The sequence below is a fragment of the Cupressus sempervirens genome, chromosome 4, assembly GCF_028749045.1.
Source record: "Cupressus sempervirens isolate cs-2001-9-10 chromosome 4, ASM2874904v1, whole genome shotgun sequence".
Taxonomy (NCBI): Eukaryota; Viridiplantae; Streptophyta; class Pinopsida; order Cupressales; family Cupressaceae; genus Cupressus; species Cupressus sempervirens.
In genome coordinates this window covers 546788533-546814418 of record NC_143121.1, presented here as the reverse complement: position 1 = coordinate 546814418, position 25886 = coordinate 546788533, and positions in this window count along the sequence as shown.

Genomic DNA, 25886 nt, shown 5'->3' with positions numbered 1-25886 from the left:
ATGAAGTGAAGCAAAAATTTGAAACGTCTATGTTTGGAGCGATCAAGTTCTTTGTGGGTTTTCAAGTACATTAGATAAAATATGGTATATAAATCACTCAATCAAAGTATGTCAAATAAATATTGAAAACTTTTGGATTGGAGGATTCCAAACCAATAAGTACACCTATGATGATAGGACATAAATTGTCAAAGAATGATGATTCAACTGAGGTGAATCAAACATTATATAGGTCTATGATTGGTAAATTACAATATGTAGTACATATTAGACCTAATATTACATTATCTATAGGGATAGTTTTAAGATTATCTACTAATCCCAGGGAGAATCATTTGATGGCTATAAAGATAATAATGAGATATCTAAAAGGAATAGAGGAATATGGTCTATACTATAAGAAAAATGAGAAATTTGAATTAAGAGCCTATACTGATGTTGATTGGGCTAGAAACATTGATGATGGAAAGAGCACAAGTGGAAGAGTATTTTTCTTAGGCAAGAGGCTGGTTACATAGACTAGCAATAAACAAAAATGAACTTCACAATCTATTGTTGAAGCTAAAAATGTTGATACTACTATAAATTGTACAAAAATTGTATAGATCAAATAACTACTTAAAGGTATGAAGGAAGAGATCACAGAACTAGTGACACTTTATTGTAATAATACAAGTGCTATAAATTTATCAAAGAATCCAATGATGCACACAAAGACTAAGCACATTGCAATCAAGTATCATTACTAGAGAGAATTAGTTCAAGATAAAGAGGCAAAGATGGAATATGTTAACACAAAAGAGAAAATTGTTAATATCTTCACAAAAGCAATACCTAAGGATGCTCATGAGAATCTAAGAGTTAAACTAGGGGTGATACCCCTATCAAAGGCTATCTAAGTAACAAAAGGAGTGTCCTACATCAAACAAGTTGATTGCCATATGTTAAAAATTAATGTAGTGGATCTTACTTTAGGAGTTGCCTAAAGTAATCAAAGAGCTAGAACTACAAATTAGTCACAAGCAAGGTGACACAAAAGAAACCAAAGAAGTTCATATCTGCATGTTAATATGACAAGTATTTGGCATTGTTTTCAAAGAGGGAGATAGTTACTAATCAAGGAAAATATAAGAAAGAGGAAGATAGTTACTAATAAGGAGAAATACAAGAGATTGGAGATTGAACAAAGAGGGAGAAATACTTACATCTACCTAGCAAGAGGAAGATAATGTAGAAGGAGATATAAGAAGTAATTTAGAGGGAGTCATAAGGATGACACAAAAGAGGTTTGTAACCTATTGAGAAGATGAAATTTTTTGATAGAGGGAGAGATTTCAATACAAGGAATTGTTTTCTTTTTGGTATTTTTTTGGTCTTACTATTTTAACCTAGTTAGTTTGGTTGATTAGTTTAGTTTTCCATCAATGCCAAAGAGGGATGTTGTTGAAGAAGAATATTTTTGAGAACAAATTGATACAAGTATGATAAATATGTTTCAATCATCATTTTTCACTGATGTCAAACTTGCTATTTTCTGGTAAGACAATTGCTTATATGATTTAAGTACTATCACATATTTGATTGATGAAGAGGATTTGATCAAAAGATGTAACAATAGCACCTAGAATAAAGATTGAGTTATGTTATGTAAAGGAGTTCAAGAATTTACTAAGCTAGTGATAACGTGGTGCATTGATAATCTACTTAAGGTTGCAAAAGTTGGTTACAATAAGAAAGTTTAGAAGAAGAAGTTAAACAAATTTTGTCTACAAAGTTTGATCAAGTGGATAGTAGTTGCGAAGAAAATTTAGTGTAAGCTTAGCATAAAATTAGTTGGAGCTGAGTAAAAGTCTATTCTAGTGTATGCCAAGCAAGATAGTGGATGCCTAGTAAATTTTAGTTGATGCCAAGCACCAGTAAACTTTAGTTCATGCCAAGTGATTTTACAGAGAATGTCATGCAATGCACAATGTTTCAAGCTTTAGAAGCAAGTTAATGCTGAGTGTCACCATCATTTGAAAGATTGTGAGTTCGATGGATCTAAGTTGAAATGTTTGTTTTCTTAGATTGTGTGAACTAGGTGGAAGATAAGGTTGTTAGAATTACAAGGGGAAAGAGTAAATTTCTAGGGGGAGGGGGTGAATCAAACATTTAAACTTGGTTCCATAAAAATTTCACCACACATCCATATCGTGCATTCAATAGATAAACTCAAATAACATATAAAGCACATACGTCTAAATCATGTAAACATGTAAACAATCACACATAACACTAGATATGATCACCTAGAAACCCTCCAAGTGAGAAGGTAAAATTGGTGTGGGGATGACACTCATAAATTTTCACTACTATAGTAATAAAGTGTATCCAATAAAGGTTATAATATTTTGACCATGAAACATGATCTACCCTATAAAAGGTCTACCTTGTTAAAGGCTTACAAAGACTATTAGGTCTCACCTTGTTAGAGCATTTCAACACCCTATTAGAAGTGTGCCTTGTTAGAGGACTTCAACTTACAACTAAGGATCTTAAAGGATTTCATATAGCCTATTAGGACTACTCTATTAAGAGATCTAACTAAAATCACCTGTTAGAATGTCTCAACATAGATCCTGTGATTATCACTTTCTTGCTTGATAATAGATCACCTGTAAGTAATGTCTAATTGATCCTTCATGATCAGATGTCTCGATGTTGTATCATTTTCTCTATCCTCTATTCTTCTCTAACTAATTCTATAATTCACTCTCAATTCTTTGTCACCATGAATGCTCTGCATGTAAACTATCTTGTTTGCTCCTTCATTTCCTCAAACATTCCATTATCTCTCTATTGTCCATTCATAAAGAGGCTTCATCCTCCTTAAGAATACTCTAGTGGCTTAGGGTTAGGTATGAATCTATGGCTGAGATTCATCCATTTTGCCACTTAATCCTTCCCATTTTCTAATTAGTTGCATGTAATTGCATAGGGAATCCAAATAGAGATTCATCCTTATCTCTAAAATATCAAAATCTATCTTTAAGTCGACTCAAAAATGGTTTACATAGTTATTTGTGCCATTAAAAACAAATATGTCAAAACTATGTCACTTGGCATATGAAGTCTCTAATGCTCAACATACACTATATTTATGATGTGACTTGGAACCTACATTGCTTGGCATCCACTATTTACTCAGCTCTTGAATTACTTGGCATGGTCTATCTACTTGACACTTGAGTGACTCAACATGAGTGACTTGACATTCATTACAACTCAACATGGTCTAATATTTACATATTGTGCTTAGCATGTATTACTAGTTTGGCATGAACTAAGTAAATGGCTTAGGTGTGTTGACAGTCACTTTTCAAAATCAATCTAAAATCAACAACCTCCCCCTTTGACATGAGTGTCAAAAACACTTAGATATACAATATTATCCTTAATTTCTTGAGCATAACATATCCATGACTCATTTTATATAAAAAATTTCAAAATTTTACACTAACTTGTATACCTCAAAATTTGATAACTCCCTATCAATTAATATGTTTGTATTGTATCCAAGATTCTGTGTTCCCTTTGAGTAAGTGTGTTTCTATTGATATACTTTGACTTCAATGCATTGTATTATTGATACTCTTTACTCTTCCATTTGATATGTTCTCCCTTAGCTGACATATGTCCCTTTTTTCTTAGTTTCTCTCAAAAGTGTTTATCACCCCAATGATATAAATCTACTATTATGCTCCCCCTTTCTTATTTAGTTTCCATTTCTCCCCCTTTTTGACACTTATGTCAAATAGGCTATACACATATGGTGTGTTTGTCCAAAAAGGTTTTGTGGACATCCATTATTATCCTTAGAGCTACACCCTAGCTATCGCATGCAACATCCAATGACTTAATTTGGACTACAAGCTCAACAGCAAGGTGTACTAGACCATCTAAAGTAGAAAGATTGGGGTCTTTCTTCAATAGAGATTCAACATAACCTAGCTTCTTATGCATTATCTCCATATGTGGGGTGAGGGTAGCTTGAATACTTGTCAATTTGGCTCTAATATTAGCCTTGTCTACTGTTAAGATAGCTAATTGACTCTATTTATGAAGAAATGTTCTAAAATGCTTCTCACTCTGAGCTAGATTTGATGGTAGTCTAGCACTTGATGCAAATATTTGACTTTCTAGACTCATAATGTGACTTTTGGTCTCTTGGGTGAAGAGTGTAGGATTGCATAGTTTTGTGTATAGTGAGAATATATTCTCAAGTACCTTCTTCACATCCTCAACCTTTGTTGCTAATGCAACTTGTTGTAGTGCTATTTCACTAGATATTTTCTCATTTACCTTGCCTTGAAAATTCTTTCTAGACCATTCTAAAAGTTTTGTATTTGTATCAAGGTCTTCATTAGTGAGCTTTTCCACTATATCTATCAGTTGTTCTATTAGTGGCTTGGTCTCTTCAGGAGTTAGCATACTAAATGCATCTAGAAAGATGTCCTTGATAACTTGAAGTGCTTTCTTCTACCTCTATTCTCTCCTAAGCATTTCTTGATGTTTCTTCCTTTCTAAGGCTTACTGTAAAATGCCTATTTGTTCCAACGTCATAGCATCATAATCATACTTTGGAATCACAATGTCTTCATCAAGGCTTATGTCTCTATAATGTATCACCTTTTCTACCTTTGATGAGCATGGGCTTGGCACTAAGATCTATAATGTGGTAGCATTTGTGCTTGACCTTTGAAGAGTTTGAGTAGAAGGAGTGATAGATGCTAGTAAGGCTACCAGTGCTTGGATGGCCACTTGTTCCTTCACCTTTGGTGTTAGCTCACTTTCTTTAGGCTTTCCCCAGTCTATAACTATGACTTGGCTAGCACCTTGTTCGTATGCTATAGGTATAGATGTATCTATCTATCCTGTTTCTTGTTGTCCTATACTTTTCTCTTCTGCTTTCTTCTCGTTAGTATCAATTTTAACACTTGTACTAACCTTGGTGGATGTGTCTACTATTATTTGAATCAAAGGTTGTACATAAGTAACTAAAGGGATGATGGAAGGTGGTTCTTCTGGATTCACCTTTTCCCTTATAACATTAGTTACTGCTTTTTGTAGCTCTTCTACACTGACCAAAATAGGATTGCCGCATAATTTGGCTTGTAATGTGGATTGATCCAATATATTCTTTAGATCTTCTGTAGTAAGTGGATTGATGTTCTAAACTCATAGATTAGAAATTTCCTTAATAGTTATAGTTTCAATTGTTTTGGCTATGTCATGGGGAGGACTAACACTCAACACTTGTGTGTCCTACACACTCTTTTCATCTTGTTGCTGCTCCTTTGTTGCCTTGTCATATTCTTGCTTTTCTATCTCTCCTCCAACTATATTGTCTCTATTATCATCTTTCTTATCATGATCTTCCTTGTCATCATCTTTATCATCATCCTTATCATCATTTTTACCCTTTGAATGGTCAACTTCTCCTTGCTTAACAGTGGCTAACCCATAAATGAATTTCCATATTTGGGTTGATTTCTTGACAACATCTTCAAGATTATTTTGGAGAATGTTGAAGGCTCTATATTTAGGTGTAAACCTAACTGTATATTTCTTGAAAACCTTAGTAATTTGTCCTTTTGTCAACTCTGGCATTACTTGTGCTAATTTTGTTTCCTTGATTTGTCTTTCCACATTTAGAAAATGATATCATTTTTGCTCAACAATATCATATAGGCTTTTAGGTATTGAGTTGGCAAATTCTAGTGGAGTATTTTAAAACTTTGACATCATGGCATATAATGCCTCTTCCACTTGGAAATTCTCTTCTTTTTCCAGTTTACCAAAATCAATATGTCTAAAATTAGATAAATTAGCACTACTCTTAATATTTTCACATAAGCTCTCAAGATCTAAGAGAGGATTGTGACTCACCACCTTGAATTGGCTATTATCATCTCATTCTATCCTCTCTTATTAGAATCTATTTGTGCCACATATTTTCTTCTTGGTTTCTTTTCTTCTTGGCCTCCTTGTTTTGTTTTGTTTGTCTTTTCCTTGGCCTTTTGGGTACTTGCTCGTGTGCTAGCTTTGGTGGTAGGTATAGTAGGCTTTGGTTGACTAGGTTTTACAATTTTCTTTCCCTTTGCCACTGGCTATGCCTTTTCCTTTCTCTTCTTTGATTCAGTAGTAGTAGGTGCTTCCTTGGCTTCTTCTCCCATACCTTTAGTCAAAGCTAGAGGTTCTTGAGCTTGTGCTTGTTCTTCATCTTCATCTTCCTCATCTTCTTCCTCTTCCTCCTCTACACCTTCTCCAAACTTTACTTTTAGCTTCTTAACCAACTTATCCTTCTTCTTGATTGTGGATGCAATTTTTAATTCTATTGCAATCTTTGATTTCACAACCTCATAATTTCCAAAGACTTTAATAGTCTTGTCTACTTCCTCTACAAGTAGGGTTGTTATGGCTATTAAGGCTTCATATACATTGACCTCATAACCTAAGGGTCTCAACCATCTTACCCTTTTTGTGGCAGCTTGTACAAATGTGTAGTCAACATCAACAATAAGATAAACATCATTGTAACATTTCTCCACTAAGGAAATTGGTATCCTCATCCTTTCCTTCATTGATTTCTTGAAATCTTCTAAGTAACTTGTCATCAATTATTTAAAGTTTTCTCCTAATTTCTCAATGTACTAATTAATCTGTATTGCAATTGACCTGTTAGTTTTCCATCGTAATGTTCCAAATGAGGGAAATGTGTTCTATACATAAAAGAATATGCAATCTAGTATAGAACCAAACTTGCATTGTACACTCTTGGTTTTCCTTATTGCTCCAAGGTTCTCCATTGTCTGATCTTTCTTGACAATCTTATAACCAACATCCTTAGCTATGCAAGGTACACTATTCAATCTACTAGATTGATGGAATTTATGTGAGATTACCCTTACTGCAAAGTTTAGCAATGGATTAATGATGGTATCTATAGTCATACCTCTTTTATTCCAGACTACTCCAGTTTTCTTTTCAATTACCTCCTTTGAATCACTCCTAATTATGTTTGGCCGATCTAGGGTTGGGTAGCTAGTAACCCTATGAATTATTCTCTTAGTTATTTTTATTGGTCCTCCTTCCAACCACAAGGAACCATCATGAATTTAGCTTAGCATAATACATATCCACTCAGTTTTAAATCTGTTAGGAAAATCTAGGGCTCATATTAAACCCTTTTTCTCAACAATTTTGTATTCCTCTTTCAAAACACCATTTTTACACAATATGTTATACACACCTATTATTTCCATGTCTTCTATGCTTCCAATCTTGCAATTGTAGCATTTCCTTACATCTTGCACCATTATCACATTTGGCGAGATCATAAACAATGTGCCAAAAGGGTCTTGTTTATAGCGATGTCAGGGATGGCTTTAAATATAGGCTACTTAAATTCATTACTAACTAGCTAAACATTTAGAACTTCTTTCCCTTCAACATTTTTTGAACTTGATGCCATTGTGTCAAGCCAGGGTTTTAAAAAATTTAATTTACATAGCTTGGCTTTCGATAAATACTTTGGAAATCTATTGAACTAGTGATGAATCTCTGCACAAGTCTTCTATAATCACTTTTGACATATTTTAGATTACTTCTAGCTCTTTTTAGATTTTTTAATGGTGAAAAATGAGCTCAAATTGATCATATACCCTTCGAAAACCTTGTATTTAATGCTAAGTGTTTACATAGTTATAAGCTCAACAATAACCAACTTTGAGTTTATTCAACATCCATTGATATTTCCACCACTTGGTAGCTACAATGAGCTTAGTATCAACTACCTAATTTGATAGCTTGACATGAACTAACATTTCACATGACATACATATGAAAAGTTTCATTCTCAGCAACAACATGAAAAATTGAAAGATTTGTCTTGAATTTTTAATAATATCTTGCATCTTTATTCATGCTAATGTAGTCTTTTTAGTATTATCTCCTTTTGGAACTGATGTATTATATAACCTTTAAATATTAGTCCCACATGCCTCTTAATTGCCTAGTTTGATGAGGTGTGATCACCTGACCCATTAGGTGAAGTGATCCCTTCTCTATTTGATGTGTTGCAAACATCTTTCCTTTTCCATGTCTTGTTCATCTCATCTTTGGTGCATTAAACATCTACCTTGCCTCTACCTTTATCATATTCACAACTTGGTGCCTTTGATTGAGTTTGATAATATTTATTGATGTGACTAGTCTTCAAATAGCTAAAGCATGTGGTTTGACTCAACCACCTTTTGTAGTTACCACTGAAGTGTGTCCTAATACAATTCTCAAAAATATGTCCATATTCTTGACAATAATGACAACTATATCCTGTATTATAATTCTAATTATAAGAGTTTACATTGTTCCTTACCTTCATCTTCTTGTTTGATGACCATATGGATTAGGATCTACATTCAAAATCTCTATGTCCATACTTCTGAAAATCGTAGCAATATCCTTCAAATCTTTTTGTATGCATGGTCCTAGTTTTGTGTTCATCTACTTGATGACCTTGATTATTGCACTTATGACAATGAGTCATGTTCTTAGGATTGACATTCTAATTTTTATTCTTGCTCCAAAACATATTAGTAGTATGTCCTTTCTTACCACAATAATGACAAGTAGGTTTGGATTTCTTACCTTTGATGTTCCTTTCTTCTACAAATTTGGATAATTCTCCTTCTTCAGTGCTTGTGTAGCCTAGTCCTAATGTGTCATTATTGGATTTAGAGGATCTCAATAATTTCTCAAAGTATTTGATGGATTCATTTGGCTTGTTGAAACTTTCAAAAAATTCTTTTTCTCTCTTTAGGTCACTCTACAATTGTTCATTATGCAACTTCAATATAGTTATCTCAATGTCCTTAACATTCAATTCACAGCTGGCATTCATCATTTGACTTATGGTATCCAATTACATGTTGGAAATCTTTGCTAGCTCTATTGACTTCTCTTCCAATCTGTTGGCTAAAATTATTTTATCTTCTTCAATCTTGGTTTTGTCTTCTATAGCTTTCTTCTTTTGTTCAGTCACCTCACATAGTAGTATAGCTTATGATTCTTGCTCTAGATTAAGATTTCTGATTTCCTTAGCTTGGACTCTATTCTTTTCCATTAGATCTGCAACTACTACATCAAATTCATTGGAGTCACCATCTACAAATAGCTTGGTAGTGTCTATCTCTTTGTATTGAGGTTCATTCTCCACACTAGGAATCTCTTTCCTTCTCTTTAAGGATTTCTTTAATTCCTCTCCTACCTCATTTAGTTGATGTAGTATGAGATGTATTTCAATCTCCTAGTTTTCAATATTTTTTCCCAACTTGTACACTTCCATTTCAAGATCTTTTCTCAAAGCTATAAAGCTTCTCTTTTAGAGAACAAAGCTTTGATACCAATCTTTGGAATTACAAGGGGAAAGACTAAACTTCTGGGGGGATGAATCAGTAGTTTAAAATTAGACCCATAAAACTTTTACCACACATAAATATCATGCATTCAATAGATAAACTCAAATAACATATAAAGCACATACATCTAAATCATGTAAGCAATCACACATAACACTAGATATGATCACCTAGAAACCTTCCAAGTGAGAAGGTAAAACTAGAGTGGGGATGACACCCACAAATCTTCACTACTATAGTAATAAAGTGTATCCAATGAAGGTTATGATTTTTTACCATGAAACATGATCTACCCTATGAAAGGTCTACCCTATTAAAGGCTTACAAAGACTATTAGGTCTCACATTGTTAGAGGATTTCAACACCCTATTAGAAGTGTGCCTTGTTAGAGGACTTAAACTTACAATTAAGTAAGCAACCTATTAAAGGATTTCATATAGCCTGTTAAGACTACCCTATTAAGAGATTTAACTAAAATCACCTATTAGAATGTCTTAGCATAGATCCTATGATTATCACTTTCTTGCCTGATAACAAATCACCTCTAAGTAATGTCTAATTGATCCTTCACAATTAGATGTCTCAATCTTGTATCCTTTTCTCTATCCTATGTTCTTCTCTAACTGATTCTATTATTCACTCTCAATTCTAAGTCACCATGAATGCTTTGCATGCAAACTATCTTGTTGACTCCTTCAATTCCTCAAACATTCCATTATCTCTCCATTGTCCATTCATGAATAGTTTAGGGCTTCATCCTCCTTAAGAAGACTCTAGTGGCTTAGGGTTAGGTATGAATCTATAGCTGAGATTCATCTATTTTTCCACTTAATCCTTTACATTTTTTGATTGGTTGCATGTAATTGCATAGGGAATCCAAATAGAGATTCATCCTTATCTCCAAAACATCAAAATCTATCTTTAAGTCGGCTCAAAAATGGTTTGTATAGTTGCTCGTGCCATTACAAAAAAAATATCAAAATTGTGTCACTCAGCATATGAAGTCTCTAATGCTTGGCATGCACTTTATTTATACTATGGCTCAACACCTGCATTGCTTGGTATCCACTATTTACTCAGCTCCTAAATCATGTGACATGGTCTATCTGCTCAGCACTTGAGTGACTCAGCACATGAGTGAGTCGAAACATGAGTGACTCGACACTCATTGCAACTTGGCATGGTCTAATATTTACATGTAGTGCTCAACATGTATTACTAGTCTGACATGAACTAAGTAAATGGCTTAAGTGTGTTGACACTTGCTTGTCAAAACCAATTTGAAATCAACAAAGGTTAATGAGCTAGTGGCATAGAATTCATGGTAAACCATTTGGAGATAAATTCAAAGAGGATTAAAGGAGAAGTTTCTAGAAGAGATATGAAATATGGGGTAGATTCACTGAATCTTACCTAATCTATCATAACCCTAAATTGGATGATGGAGAATGAATGAAAAAAGATCTGAATTTCCTATTTATAGGGATTGTTAGGAATAAACCATAGATATAAATAACAATTACATGCAAATATAAACAATATCAAAAAATAATAGATCACATAGAAAAGAACACAATACACCAAGATTTAACATGGTTCACCCAATCCCTAGGTTACATCCACCAAATAGCAAGTTTGTTATTATTATAATCCAATGAGTACAACTTGATTACAATCCATAATCCCTTATACCTCAATATTGCCACAAGAACCAATTTTCACATTACAACTACGAAACAATCCCTAACCCTAAGTCTTTTTATACAAGTATTTTTATTGCTTTAGGGTTATAATTAATAATTACATGTCGGCCCAAAATCTCGATAAAATAGGGCTTGAATTTTTTTTTGGGGTGATGCCCTGAGCCCCAAAGAATTTATGAAGTATGTACAATACTTTTGTAATCAATCAGCACAATCTAACAATCTCCCACTAGGGGACTAATCAGGCTCCACTCTAAACAACAATCTCCCACTTGAAGACTGATCCTATAGCTATGCCGCTAGTCCATGAGGTTCCCACTAGATCAAACCACCCTAGACTCTATTGTTCTTATATTCATGTTCAGTCTAGAAGTTCAACTAAAGCTAAAGAGGAGTTCAACTTCTCCCTTGTTACTACCTTTATAAAAATATCTACTAGATTGTCATCTATATGTATCTTGTCTAGCTTTAACTATCCATCCTCCAAAACTGGTTGAATGAAATGGTACTGCAACTATATATGTTTGGTCTTTGAATGCAAAGCTGAATTCTTTACAAGATGAATGGCACTCTAACTATTGGTAAACAAATAATCATCCTTATGAGGATGTCCCAATTCTTCCAAGAAGAATTGAAGCCATATCATCTCCTTGGTTGCCTCTATAGTAGCTACATACTCTACCTCTGTAGTGGATAAAGCATTAACCTTCTATGACCTAGAAACCTAGTTCATGGCTGCCCCACCAATATTAAAGATATAACCTCAAGTACTCTACCTAGTATCAATATCCCTTGCCAATTCTGAGTCAACATAGTCTTGTAAATTAGTGGTAGAGCCCCCAAAATGTAAACACTTATTGGATGTTCCTCTCAACTATCTAAGAATCCATTTGACCGCATTCCAATGCTCAATTCCTAGATAACTCATATACCTACTAACGACTCTCACTACATGTAAAATATCTAGCATTGTACATACTATAGCATACATCAAGCTTCCTATAGCTGAAGCATAGAGTACCTTAGACATCTTATCCTCCTATTCTTATGTCTTAGGAGACATCTCCTTAGTCAACTTCAAATGACTAGGTAAAGGTGTGCTGATAGCTTTAGCATTCTTCATAGAGAAATGTTGCAACACGTTCTCAACATAATTAGCTTGAGATAACATCAATTTCCTATTATTCCCATCTCTACAAATCTTCATACCAAGGATTTGTTTTTCTACCCCCAAACCCTTCATAGCAAATACATGTGCTAATTGGCATTTTAGCCCCTTAATATGATCCATGCTAGACCCAGCTACAAGCATACCATTAATATATAAACATAAAATAATGTAGCTATCATCATCCAACTTCTTAAAGTAAACACAGTGATCTGAATGACACCTATTATATCCATGCTTATCCATAAAATTGTCAAATTTTAGATACCATTGCCAAGATGCTTGCTTCAAGCCATATAAACTTTTCTTCAATTTGCACACTAAATTCTCCTTACCTTTGACCTCAAATCCCCATGGCTAAGCCAAATATATATCTCTTCATCCAAATTACCATGAAGAAAGGTTGTTTTGTCATCAAGCTACTCTAAATGCAAATCTTCAGTAGCCACAATACTTAAAATAGTATGAATAGAAGTCATCTTAACAACAGGAGAAAATATCTCATCAAAATTGATTCCTTTTTTTCCATGCAAATCCTTTTACAACTAACCTGGCTTTAAATCTTTTCTTACCTTCTTCCTCTTCTTTCAACCTATAGACACCTAAATTTGTCCAAAACCCATTTCGTGACCAATTAAATAAATATTTATTATTTATTTAATTCCCCTACCTTAATTAAATAAATTTTACATTTATTTAATTATGTTTTCCTTACCTTGATTTAAATAAACTAAGGTTTATTTAAATCCTAACCAATTCCCACTTGCATCTAACCCCTTTCACTTTAATTAAGTATGTCATTTACTTAATTAATTCCCTCCTAATCCCACTAAGAATTAAATATTACATTTAATCCTATTTGAGCACATGGCCCCTACATTTAACCCTCACCTAACCTCACTAGCCTACCTAACCCACCTTGCTAAACCAACCCACTTCCTTAATCATGATTGCTTTGCATAATCATCCTAGCTAATCACCTCTTAATCCTAAGTGTGTTCTCACACATGTGTGAGAGATGTTCACACTTCCCTTATCCCTCATGTCTTGCATGCCTCTTGCACACTTGTCCTCTTGCATGAGAGTCAAGTTGTCTCACACATGTGTGAGAAGCCATCTCACACCTCTTGTACACTTATCCTCTTGCATGAGAATCAATTTGTCTCACACATGTGTGAGAAGCCATGCTTCTCACATCTCATTGATCATGTCACCATCAAAGGTTGCTCACACATGTGTGAGCATATTGCCCCCTTTGAATGGTCAAAACCCTAATCCATGTGGAGTCTACTTGTCCTCCAGCTCATTGACACCTCATCGATCCTAAGGGATCCTAGCCCTCCATCTTGCATTCAATCTTAGCCATCCATTGCATCCATTTTCTTATTAATGGAGAGCCCTCTCCTCATTTTCAAGAAGCACTATCTACCTCATTGTTATGCTACAGGAATAGTGAGCAACCACATCCCACGAGCAAGGAAATCATCAACCACTTGATGATTTCATGAGGTTTGCATAGTGATATTTTGAATTCTTTTATGCTCTTTTTTGTTTCATATTGTTCATTTACATGTCTTCTTTCATATTTTGAGGTTTTGTATGATAATTTAGGAATGTGCATTAGTTGCTTGATGTTTATTCCCTTAGTTACATTTTTATGCAACACACAACCTATAAACCCACTTATTCTATAAAGCCTTTTTATCTACAGGAAATTTACATAAATCCCAAGTCTTATTTTTTAGCAAAGAGTCCATTTCTTCTTTCATTGTAGACTCCCACTGAATCTTAGTATCCACCTACACAACTTCATCATAACATTCAAGTTCACCAACATCTATTAATAAAATAGAATACAAAGAGGGAGAAAATCTTTCTGGAGGTCTAATTTTCCTTGTTGACTGTCTAACATTCACTAGGGTGTGTGGTATTTTTTATTGTTGTTGCAAATCATGAGGAATATCTAGAACATCATCTTTTGGAGTATCATCCAACACTACATAATCATTTTCTTTCTTCTCATCTTGCTGCAATAAATCTTTGTACAACACTTTCTCATTGAATATGACATCCCTGCTTCTTACAATATTATGATTTTTAAAATCCCAAAGCCTATAACCAAATTCATTAATTCCATATTCTAAAAAATACACATTTCTTTGACATAGCTTCCATCTTAGTTCTATTTTCAGAATCTATGTGAGCAAAAGTTGCACAATTGAAGGTTTTGAGAAAAGAATAACTCACCTTCTTACCAGTCCATGATTCCTCTAGAATACCAAAACCCAAAGGAGTAGAGGTACCTTTTTTTAATAAAATATACAATAGTATTGATAGCCTCCACCCACATGTATAAGGGAAACCTAGCATGCAACCTCATGCTCCTTGCATGCTCCATTATAGTCTTGTTCATGCATTCAACCACTCCATTTTCTTGTGGAGTCCTTGGAATAATTTTCTACCTACAAATACCATTAGTGGAGCAATAACCTTCAAATTCATGACTGCAATACTCACCATCATTACCAAATCTAAGACATTTTAATTTCTTACTAGTCTTATTTTCAACCAAGCATTTCCATTTCTTAAAAGTTTGAAATACATCAGATTTTAGTCTAAGGAAATAAACCCATACTTTTCTAGTTGCATTATCAATAAATGTAACATAATAATGAAAGCCACCAAGGGAAGATACCTGGGCTAGTCCCCATACATCTGTATGCACAAGCTCTAATTTCTCCTTTTTGTTTTCCTTCCCAGTCTTCACAAAACTCACTCTTTTTTTTTTTCCATACACACAACTTTCACAAAAATCCATATTAACACATTTTAGACCTAGTAAAACTTTCTTTGAATGAATTAATTTCATACCTTTCTGACTCATGTGACCAAGTCTGTTGTGCCACAATGCTGCATTAGAATTTACATCAGCTCTTTGTTCTCCCTGCTCAACCACAACAATTTTTCTTTAACATTTATTTTTCTCTAAAACAATTAAAGTAGAAGGAACAATATGACCTGTACAAAGATATAAGGTGCCTACTTTCACACCTTTTGCTACTACAAGGGAACCTTTTGAAACCTTCTAATTTTTATCATTAAAAGTAACTACGCAACCCTCATCACCGAGTTGTCCTACTAAAATTAAATTCCTAGTCAGCCTTGGAACATGTCTTACCTCATGTAGTAGCCAATGATTGTCATTTTGCAACTTAATCTTAACTTTTCCCTTTCCAACAATCTAACAAGTTTCATTATCCCCCAAATAAACAAGCCCAAAATCCCCTTGGACATAATCAATGAAATATCCTCTATGAGGTGTAGCATTAAATGAAGCACCAAAATCTAAAACCCATGAATTATCAACACTTTCTAAAGATAGAAGCAAAGTATCCTCTTCAAATTTTTTACTTACCACATTTGCCTCTTTGTCTCCATCTAGTTTATCTCCTTCATTTTTTTTTTGATTCCAACAATCTTTCTTTTTATTCCTTGATTTCCCATAGTACTAGTAGTCATTCGATCCTCTCAATTGAGACCTCCTCCCTTTTGACTTTCCTCTTGATTTTCCACTATTTCTAGAATTACTTCCTCTCTTAGTTGTTCTACCTCTACTTTGTGCGTTCAAAGCACTTCCTAATGTAGAAAAACTTGAGGTTTTCTTATGAGTTTCCTCACTCAAAATAACACTGATCACATCATCATATTTTAGGGTACTAGATCTAGGAAAAAAATTTCTCACAGCCATCACAAGGCCATTCTAGCTTTTAGGTAAAGAACACAAAATTAAGAGAACCCTACTTTCTTCATGAAAATTAATTCCCATAGAAGATAAACTAACTAGGAGCAATATTAAACTCATTTAAATGATCTACAACAGATCCACCTTCTGCCATTTTTATATTAAATAAATTCTTCATGAGAAATACCTTGTTTAAAGCAGAGGTCTTTTCATATAGTGTCACTAGGGTTTTCATCAACTCTTCTATTGTCTTTGCTTTTGTAATATTAAATGCCACTGATGATGCTAGGCATAATTGAATGCTTCCAAGTGCCTTTCTATCCAAAAGATCCCATTTGTCATTTGACATAGATCCCTGACTCTTGGTTTTTCCTTCTAACAACTTCCATAACTAAAAGTTTTGTCCATTAAACCTATCAACCCTCAGCTTACCCTCATCTGGCATTACTCCCACTCAATTGTGAGACTTTCTTGCAGAGGATAATTTGAAAACAACCTCACTCTGATACCACTTGTTAGGAATAAACCACAGGTAGAAATAATAATTACATGAAAATATAAAAAATATCAAAAAATAATAGATCACACAGAAAAGAACACAAGAGGCCAAGATTTAACGTGGTTCACCCAATCCTTGGGCTATGTCCACCAAACAAAAAGTCTGATATTATTATGATCTAGTGAGTACAACCTAATTATAATTTGTAATTCCTTATAGCTCAATACTACTACAAGAACCAATTTTTGCATCACAACTATGAAGAAATTCCTAACCCTAACCTCTTTTATACAAGTATTTTAACCACTTTAGAGTTATAATTAATAATTACATCTTAGCCCAAAATCTTGATAAAATAGGGCCCAAATTTATTTTTTCAGGGCAATGCCCCGAGCTTCAAAGAATTTATGAAGTATGTATAGTACTTTTCTGATCAGTCACCACAATCTAATAGGGATGACTAGTCAGAAGCAAGGGTTTTCATGTGCAAGAACCTAAGGAATACAAGGAGTCAAGGGTATTACTTCAAGTAACCCAAGTGAAGAGTCTGCATTGGCATGTTAAGCAAGAAGGCTTAAGGGTATGAATGCTTGTAAGGTGAACAAGCTATCAGAGATGAATGTGTGAAGACCAAGCATAATAGAGGACTAAAATAGAGATATGTAATCTGCAAATGAAATTGTAAGTTATTATCAGATCAAGCCTTATTATTACTCTCTAATAATTGTATTAGTCTAGGGTAAATCCTTTGGATTAAGGTTGACCTAACAGTCATTTGTAAATCCTTTAACCAAGTGACATTCCAAGTGAATGGTCCAAAGTCCTCTAACAAGGCTCACTCTTAATAAGGTGATTGAAATCCTTTAATAGGGTTACATTTAACCATGTCTATTGTAACACTTAATAGGGTTGGCCTTTCACAAGGCATCACTTTAGCAGAGTGAGAAAGAGTAGCATTTTATTAGTGGTTTTTCCAAAATTTGGTTTCCATGTAAATTATTTTGTCAAGTGTGTTGTTGAATCTATTATGTTTCATGTTTACATTTCTACAAATTTATTTGATAGTAATCTACAAGTTTTAAGTAATTGCATAATCTTATGGATGCATGCATGATGATAAACGTTTTATGTGTTCACTAAGATGAGAAAAGTTTTATTTATACATCTAGACCTTGGATAACTAATTTGCCCCCCTTTTAGTTATTTTAAAGAATTTTAACCTTTTTTAGAAGGAAATGGGTTTTGACAGGCCAAGTGGACATTGTTGCTATGGCTAAAGGTTGTTTATCTTTTAGCTTTTCTTGTCAAGAGGATAAATGTGAGATTTTATGCAACGGTGCTCGGGTTGTGGGTAAACATACCTTGATCTTGCATAAATGGTCACCAAATATGAACTCTCATGATGAATCTATGATTCAAGTATCCATATGGATTAGATTTCTAGGTTTACCTTTGGATTTTTGGGTGGAGGATGTGTTTCAAGGTATTGCTAATGCTTTTGCTAAACTTTTATCTATAGACCTAGTTATAATTTCTAGAAGAAGATTGACTTATGCCAGAACTTGTGTGGGCATTCTTCAAGGAATGGAAATGCCAGAGGTTATTTCACTCAAATCTAAACTAGGAACTTGGTAGTAGAAGATAGAGTATGAATCCATCCCCTTTGCCTATTTTCATTACAAAAAATATGGTCATTGGGTGAAAAATTTCCATCTTTGATTGGAGTCCAAAAAAAATTTTAAAAATTTTGGGCTCACAAAGGATTGAATGATTTGGTAGAGGTTGCGCAATGCTTTTCTAAGGAAGGGAATACTAAAAAGGGTAGTGGTATTGAGAAGGGGATTTTTGTGTCTAATAGTTCTGAATAAGTTGATCGAACCCAACAAGATGAGAGTTCCAAAGAAAAGAACCAAGAATAGGTAGCTTTGGATCATAACAGGGAAGATGAGAATACCATGATGGCACTAGAAGGAGGTGTGGGATGTCTAAAAAATGGGGATGAAGAAGTTGATGGTGAGATATAGATTGAAGATGTTATCAATGATGATTCTAATTCCCATGAGGCATAGGATTGTATCATTATGAGGAAAGGATCACATATTTTGGTTCAACCTCTTTTAGATGTGACAACTGTAGAGAGTAATCTTAAGTGGGGGGATGCTAAGGACATCTCTAAAGCTTTGATGACTCTGGTGTAGACTAGATGACAGTGGGGGCTAAAAAACTCAAGATCAAAAAAGAAAAATGAGGTTTCATCTTTTAAAATGAATAAAGATAATGCTCTGTTAAGAAAGAAAACTAGGAGTAATAAGATAGGGGATATCCTTAGCATACCATCTGGAAAGAGCATTAAAAAATGTAATCTTAAGAGCAACAAAGCTAGGGACTATTTTTTACCTCCAATACCATATGGGAAAGGTATCAAGTCTTGAGATATTGTTCTTAACTCCTTCCTCTACAAGAAGACCATCTAGTGTGAAGAAAAGAATAGTGGAGACTAATAGGAGTATAGTTGATGGTAGTTAGAGGACTATCTTAAATTCAAAATCTTTCCATAAGAAATAAAAATTATATCATGGAATATCAGAGGATTAAATAATCCTCACAAGCAAGATATAGTGAAAAATATGATTAGGGATAACAAGCTGGATATTGTTCTTCTACAAGAAACTAAAATGTTAAAGAATAAAGTTGAAGGTATTTTGGGTTTCTAGGGTGGGAAGGTTCTTGGGAGTGATTCTGAATAGAAAATATAATGTTCATGCCCCCAATTCTAAGGATGATCCTTCTTGGGTGCTTACTAATGTTTATGCCCTCAATTCTAAGTGGGGTAGAAAGGTGTTGTGGGAAGCTCTTACTAATCAAAGGAAATTTTTTGTAGATGGAAATTGGATCATTATGGGGGATTTTAATGCTCCTCTAAAAGAGAATGAGAAGATGGGATGAAGTCATAATAACTTGGATAATATATTGGAGTTGATGGATTTTATTGATAGTCATCTCTTGCATGATATGGATTTGCATGGGGTTGATTATACTTGGACCAACAAAAGATATAGGAAGGACCTTATTCAAGTTAGATTGGATAGAGCTGTTATTATTAGTGACTAGTTTTTGAAATATAAATTTTCTTTTTCTTCTCATGTTCAAGTTGGATTGCATCACTACCCCATTTTCCTTGTAGTTAACCCATTAACTTTTAAGAAGAATAATCCCTTTAGGTTTGAAAAGATGTGGACTCTTCATTTGGGGCTAGAAAACCTTATCAAGGAATGGTGGAGTATCCAAGTGGAAGGGACAACCATGTACAAAGTTGCTAATAAGTTGAGAAATGTTAAAAAGAATATCAAAATATGGAATAAGGATACCTTTGGGAACATTTTTTACAATAAAAGGAAGATTATTGAAGAACTTAAAGAGATTCAAGATAGTATTCAGGTATATGGGTATGGGATAGTTTCCAGAGAGGAGGAGAGCCTGAAGTTGATTAAGATGCATGATATTATCACTAAGGAGGAGACATATTGGAGACAATGATCTAGAAAAAAATTTTGAAGGAAGGGGATCGAAAAACTAAGTATTTTCATATAACTACTTTGAAGCATAAATGGTTACTAAAATTTCTAGACTTATTGCTAATGGGGTTCCTATCTAAGATGAGGATAAGTAGAATTTTTTTCTTGATTGTAACCCAAAATGTATTTCAAAGGATAAAAATAAATTCCTCACTACTATCCATCTAATGATGAAATTTTCAAGGTTGTCTTCTCCTTGGATGGTGATAAGGCTCCTGGTCTTGATGGGTTCCCTTTCCTATTTTTTCATAAGTATCGTTGTATCATTCAAGAGGATGTTTGTAATGGAGTTAAGGAGTTCTTTGGATCTAGGAAAATTCTCAAGGAGTTGAATGGTACTTTCCTCACTTTGATTCCTAAAAATCCTAGTGCTAATTACATGGATTAGTTTAGACCAATTAGTCTTTGTAAATCTTTTTATAAAATTATTTCTAAAGTTCTAACGCTCAAAATTTTATCTTTTCTTCCTAATTTGATTTTCAGATAGTAGAATGGGTTTTTTCCTGGCAGGTAGATTTTGGATTCTATCATCTTGGTGCATGAGAATATTCATTCCCTTACTATGTCCAAGAAAGAGGGGTTCCTTATTAAAATTGATTTATCTAAAGCATATGATAGGGTGGACTGGAGTTTTTTACAAAGAGGCTTGGAAGCTTTTGGTTTTAATAAGAGATTTTTGGAGTTGATCCTTATGCTGATTTTTGGAGATGGCTGCTTTACTAAGATATATGGACACCATTTTATGTTGGTTAACCATTTTAGGCATAGGGTTAGGCTTAATTTACCCTTCTACCTCAAAAAATCATTGGGTAACACCATTTTTGCCATTCAAAATGATCTTGAGGGTGATCATGCTTGTCATGAGAATTTAATGGCTCTAGTTATGAACCTTATCAAATCCAAGAAAGTGGATAAACCCCATCAAAGAAAGGAATCTTTAGATTGTGAGATGGAGGGAAGTGAGTTGGAGGCAGATTTTGATGAGGATACAGAGGATGAGGTGCTTGAGGTTGAGATTAAGAAGAGGAAGAAATGTGATTTAGGAAGCTCATCGAGGAAGAAAATGAAGGATAAGGAGATTGATTCTGAACAAGAGACTAATTTTTAAAAGGAGTAGGAAGAGGGTATTGAGAAGAAAGGTATATTAGGCAAGGTTTCTAGAAATAAGAGGAAGAACTTCAAAAGGGATTATGTTCCCTCTGATGATGAACTCCTAATTAAGAGTATGGAAAGAAAAAGGAAAAAATTTCTTACTCAGGATTTGGATGTTGATAAAGGTTTTAAGGAGGGTAAGTTGGATAGGTAAAAATAGGGGGGCATGGGGATTACCTTGTGCATAATAGGGATGAGGAAGACTAGGGGTTTTTGAAGGGAATCTTTGGTAACCTAGGGCTTATGATGAAGGATACATCTCGAGAGAATTTGATCAGCTCAGTAGGATAGCTGGGGGGAGAGAACACTGGGTCAACACATTGATAGAGTATTTGATGCTGAAGAGGTAAAGAATTTGATGAAACATATTTCACCACTTGAAGCCAAGAATTTTTTTTGGATCACCTAGGCAAAGACCTTCAAAAAAGAGTGGATGGTCTAGACAACAATATGGGTAACTTGGAGAAAACAATTAAGAAATTGGTTGATCATAACTGCACTATTTTGAAGACAATGGCTGACAACTTTAACACCCTATTGAACAAGCTTGAACAAGGTAAAGGCCAAGGCTCTAAGGATATGAAAGAGGACTAGGGTCGTAGCAAGCATACAAGGGCTAATTCCAAGAAGAGTGAGGGTGTCAAAGCAAAAAAGTTGGATGATATGAAATCCTTTGCAAAAAACATGAACATCCTATCAAACCAAGCAACGGATCTTATGAAGATACTATAGTTGTCTCAGGGTTGTCTTTTTGCTTTCTTTTTGCTATATTTTTATGCATAGTTCTATTGTAGCCTCTTGTTTTTAGTTTTTAAAGTCTAATTTTTGTTAGGCTCTGAGGCTTTATTTTATATGAGCAATCAAATAGGTAATGTCTCTTGACTTACTTCTTTTATGTACTATAAGGCTTCTCTCACAAATAATTTATTCATGGGAATGATTCTTTCTCACATATTTTTCCAATATAGGTTAATTTCTTTGATTTTTAACATTTTCTCCACTCAGTAGGGGTTTATTTTCTTGCATATGTTGTGTTGTCTGGTGCTTGGATTAGGCAATCTATAACTTGAGTAATATTGTTTGATGCTCAATAGCTCTTGGTTGTAACTTGGTAGTGTATCCAACACCTCTTTATACACAAACTTGGTGTAATATTCGGGTTCCTTCTTACTTTCCAAATTTTTCTTGTCTACAAATTCATCAATCTTTTCATTTGCACTTTCCTCATTTTGTTAGTAGCTTTGTTCAAACATTTATAAGATTTTCTCTTAGATGAATAGCCAAGGAATATTCCTTCATCTCCTTTTGAATAAAATTTACCATTTATTGCAGCCTTGTGAACATAACACCTACTTCCAAAGACTTTGAAATTAGTTACATATATTAGGTATATGATCGTACCAGAGTTTATAGTGTGTTTTATTTGTTCCTATCTTCAATTTCACTTGGTTGAGAGTATAAACAATGATACTAATAGCTTCTCTCCAAAAAATCTGTGAAAAATATTTTTCAATCATCAATATCCTTGCACAATCAACATTTGATCTATTTCCTCTCTCATAAATACCATTATGTTTTGGTGTCCTTGGTGCAAATAATTATCTCTTAATACCATTCTCAGCATGAAATTTATTGAATTCAATAGACATAAGCTCATTACCTCTATCAAATCTTAAACATTTTAATGATTTTCCAATTTCATTCTCAACTATGGCCTCATACCATCTAACCATGTCAAAAGCATGTGACTACCTTCATGAACATAATAGTCATCCTCCTAGAATAGTCATCAACAAATAAGATTAAATATTTTTCGCCATAGTAACTTTTTCTACCAATAGGTCCACACAAGTCAGTATGTATAATTTCCAAAATATTATTTCAAGTTTGTGCCTTGCTTGAAAATTTTGATTTTTCATCTTACTGAGATAGCATTTTTTACACATAAAATTCTTAGGTTTTTGCAAATTCAGTAAGCCTCTAACTCTTTTCTTTCTACTAACCTTCATCATGTTCTCAAAGTTTACATGAAACAACCTTTTATGCCACAACCATGCATCCTCAAATTTAGAAAACAAACATGTCTCAATAGTAGGATCATGCTAAAATAAGTTACATTTTTTAAACCCCAATTCCAATAAGATTTCTCTCATCATCATATATCTTGAGTTTTATGCTCTAAAATACCAACTTATGACCTGAATTATTCAACTGAGACGTACTTACAAGATTTAACTTTAGCACTTGTACCCAGTAAGTATCATCACATCTAATCTTTTCATTCAACATTAGTGGTCCTTTTCCTTTCACTAAATATGGAACATCATTGTCTACCTTAACAATTCCACCATCATCCATTTCCTCAAATTTATCAAACTTACTTAAGTCACTAGCGATGTGATTTGAGCATACACTATCTATGATCCATGAATCATTCTTTCTAATATATGAAATAAGGAAAATTTCACTTTCATACATTTCTCCATTGGGATCTTCCTTCATTGCAATATATAACATCTCAACTACTTCCTCCTCTTAATCAATACTAGACTCAATGTGCTCTTCTTTAGCAATGTAGCATGATTACTTCTCTTGGTCTTTGTAATCCTTGTTCTTCCTACACTTGTAATCTATCTTCTCATTTGTTCCAATCTTTCTTCTATTATGACACTTAGCAGCAAAATGACCAACTTCATTGTAGTTGAAAAAACCAAGGGTACTTTACCTTTATATTTACCTTTACCTCTTGGAAACCTTCTTGCAATCAATGCTTCAAGTTCATCCAAATCATTCTCATGCTTAGATTCACTTTCTTCCTTACTTTTCTTCTCTTTCTTTGAAATTCCAATGGTGAGTGAAGATTTAAAAGAATTTCCAAGTGTAACCATACTATTATCATAATTTCTAAATTCAAATGATGTCAACTGACCAACAAAACTATCAAGTGTCAAAATATTAATAATAATAGCCCTTACTTCTCAAATCATGGAAAATTTGATAGCATAAACATGCAGAAGAGTTTTAAGAACTTTAATTACAATTTTATTGTCACTAATAATTCCTCCAGTAGGTTTGACTGCACTTAAAGTTTCTTTGATTTGGTTTACATATTGTACAAGATTCCCACCTTCCTTCATTCTCATGTCATCAGACTTGCCTCTAAGACTTTCAACTTTAGCTCTCAACACATTTGAATCTCTACCATGTATAAGAGCCAATTTTTCCTATATCTATCTAGCATTTGTGCAATTTTTGATATCATCAAATTCTGTATCATTAAGGGTAGATGCAATCTCAATAATTAGTCTATTGTGATTCATCTTCTCTATCATTTGTTCCATACTCATAGGAATAGGAGGTGCATTATATTTATTGTCCAACTAGTGAGTAATATTATCTTCAATTAAAAATAGGTGTAACCTTATTCTATCTTTCCATGATGAGAAATTCTCCTTGTTCAACTTCGGTACCTCTCTCTTATACATCTTGCAATCTTTAGCTCAAGTTCCTTTAAAATTCTTTCTAAATTATTGTGCTCTAATACTAATTATTAGATAATTGTGAGGGGGGTGAATTAGTTATGTCCAATTATCCTATAGTCCCTTGAAACAATTATGTACCAAACAAACTTCATAAACATCAAAAGTAGTCACTTAGTGATTGCATTTAACTTCACAATTAACAATTATGATCCATTTACTTTCAAATTGTTCATTCACTATTTCTATTATTACTGAATATCAACACTTAACTATTATGTCTACTAATTTCTACACACGTGCAATTAAAAAATAATAATATGAAAATCAACTTGCAACATAACAACGATCTCACTTTTGACACCAAGATTTTTAACGTGGAAACCTTATAAAGGAAAAAACCAACTGGGACCAAAAACCCAAAAATTTCACTCTTCTAAAGTGATCTTTTCTATGACCCAATCTTTTTAAAGGTTTACATACACATTATTAATGTGACCTTATTAAAGGATTCACACCAAAATATAATCTAGACCTTATCACTCCTTGATCCTATCTAAAGAGTGGCCTTCTCTAAAGGACTTATAAACACCACTAATTAATGTTACCATATAGGATTTCATAAACTTGTTAGGTCCACGCAGTTAATGATATTTTTCTACTACAATTATTATAAATTAATAGTATAAATTGATCTATTAGGTTTAGCACTACCTATCTTGTTTAGATCCACTTTCTACTCGATCTCTTTAGGATCTCCTTCCTCTAATCTCTTATTGGATGATTCACACCTCCACTCTTTCACTTACCTCTACTTCATCTTCTCACTTCTCTTCTCAATTAAACTTCCTTCTTTTAGATTCAAAAACTTCACACTTTTATCTCCTTCCTTAGCCTTTGATCAACAACATCAACAACCAAAAACTTGCACAACTACTCCTTAAATAGTAGTCTTTGTGCTTCTAGTTTCTTCCAATTACTATCCCATAATTATAATCACTGATCTCAGGTTCATTGCATTTAGTCACTTAGAAAATAGAACCTTCATATAAATTTGTTCTCATCCTTATCCTTATTCAATATCCATCATTAGATCTTAATTTTATTTTT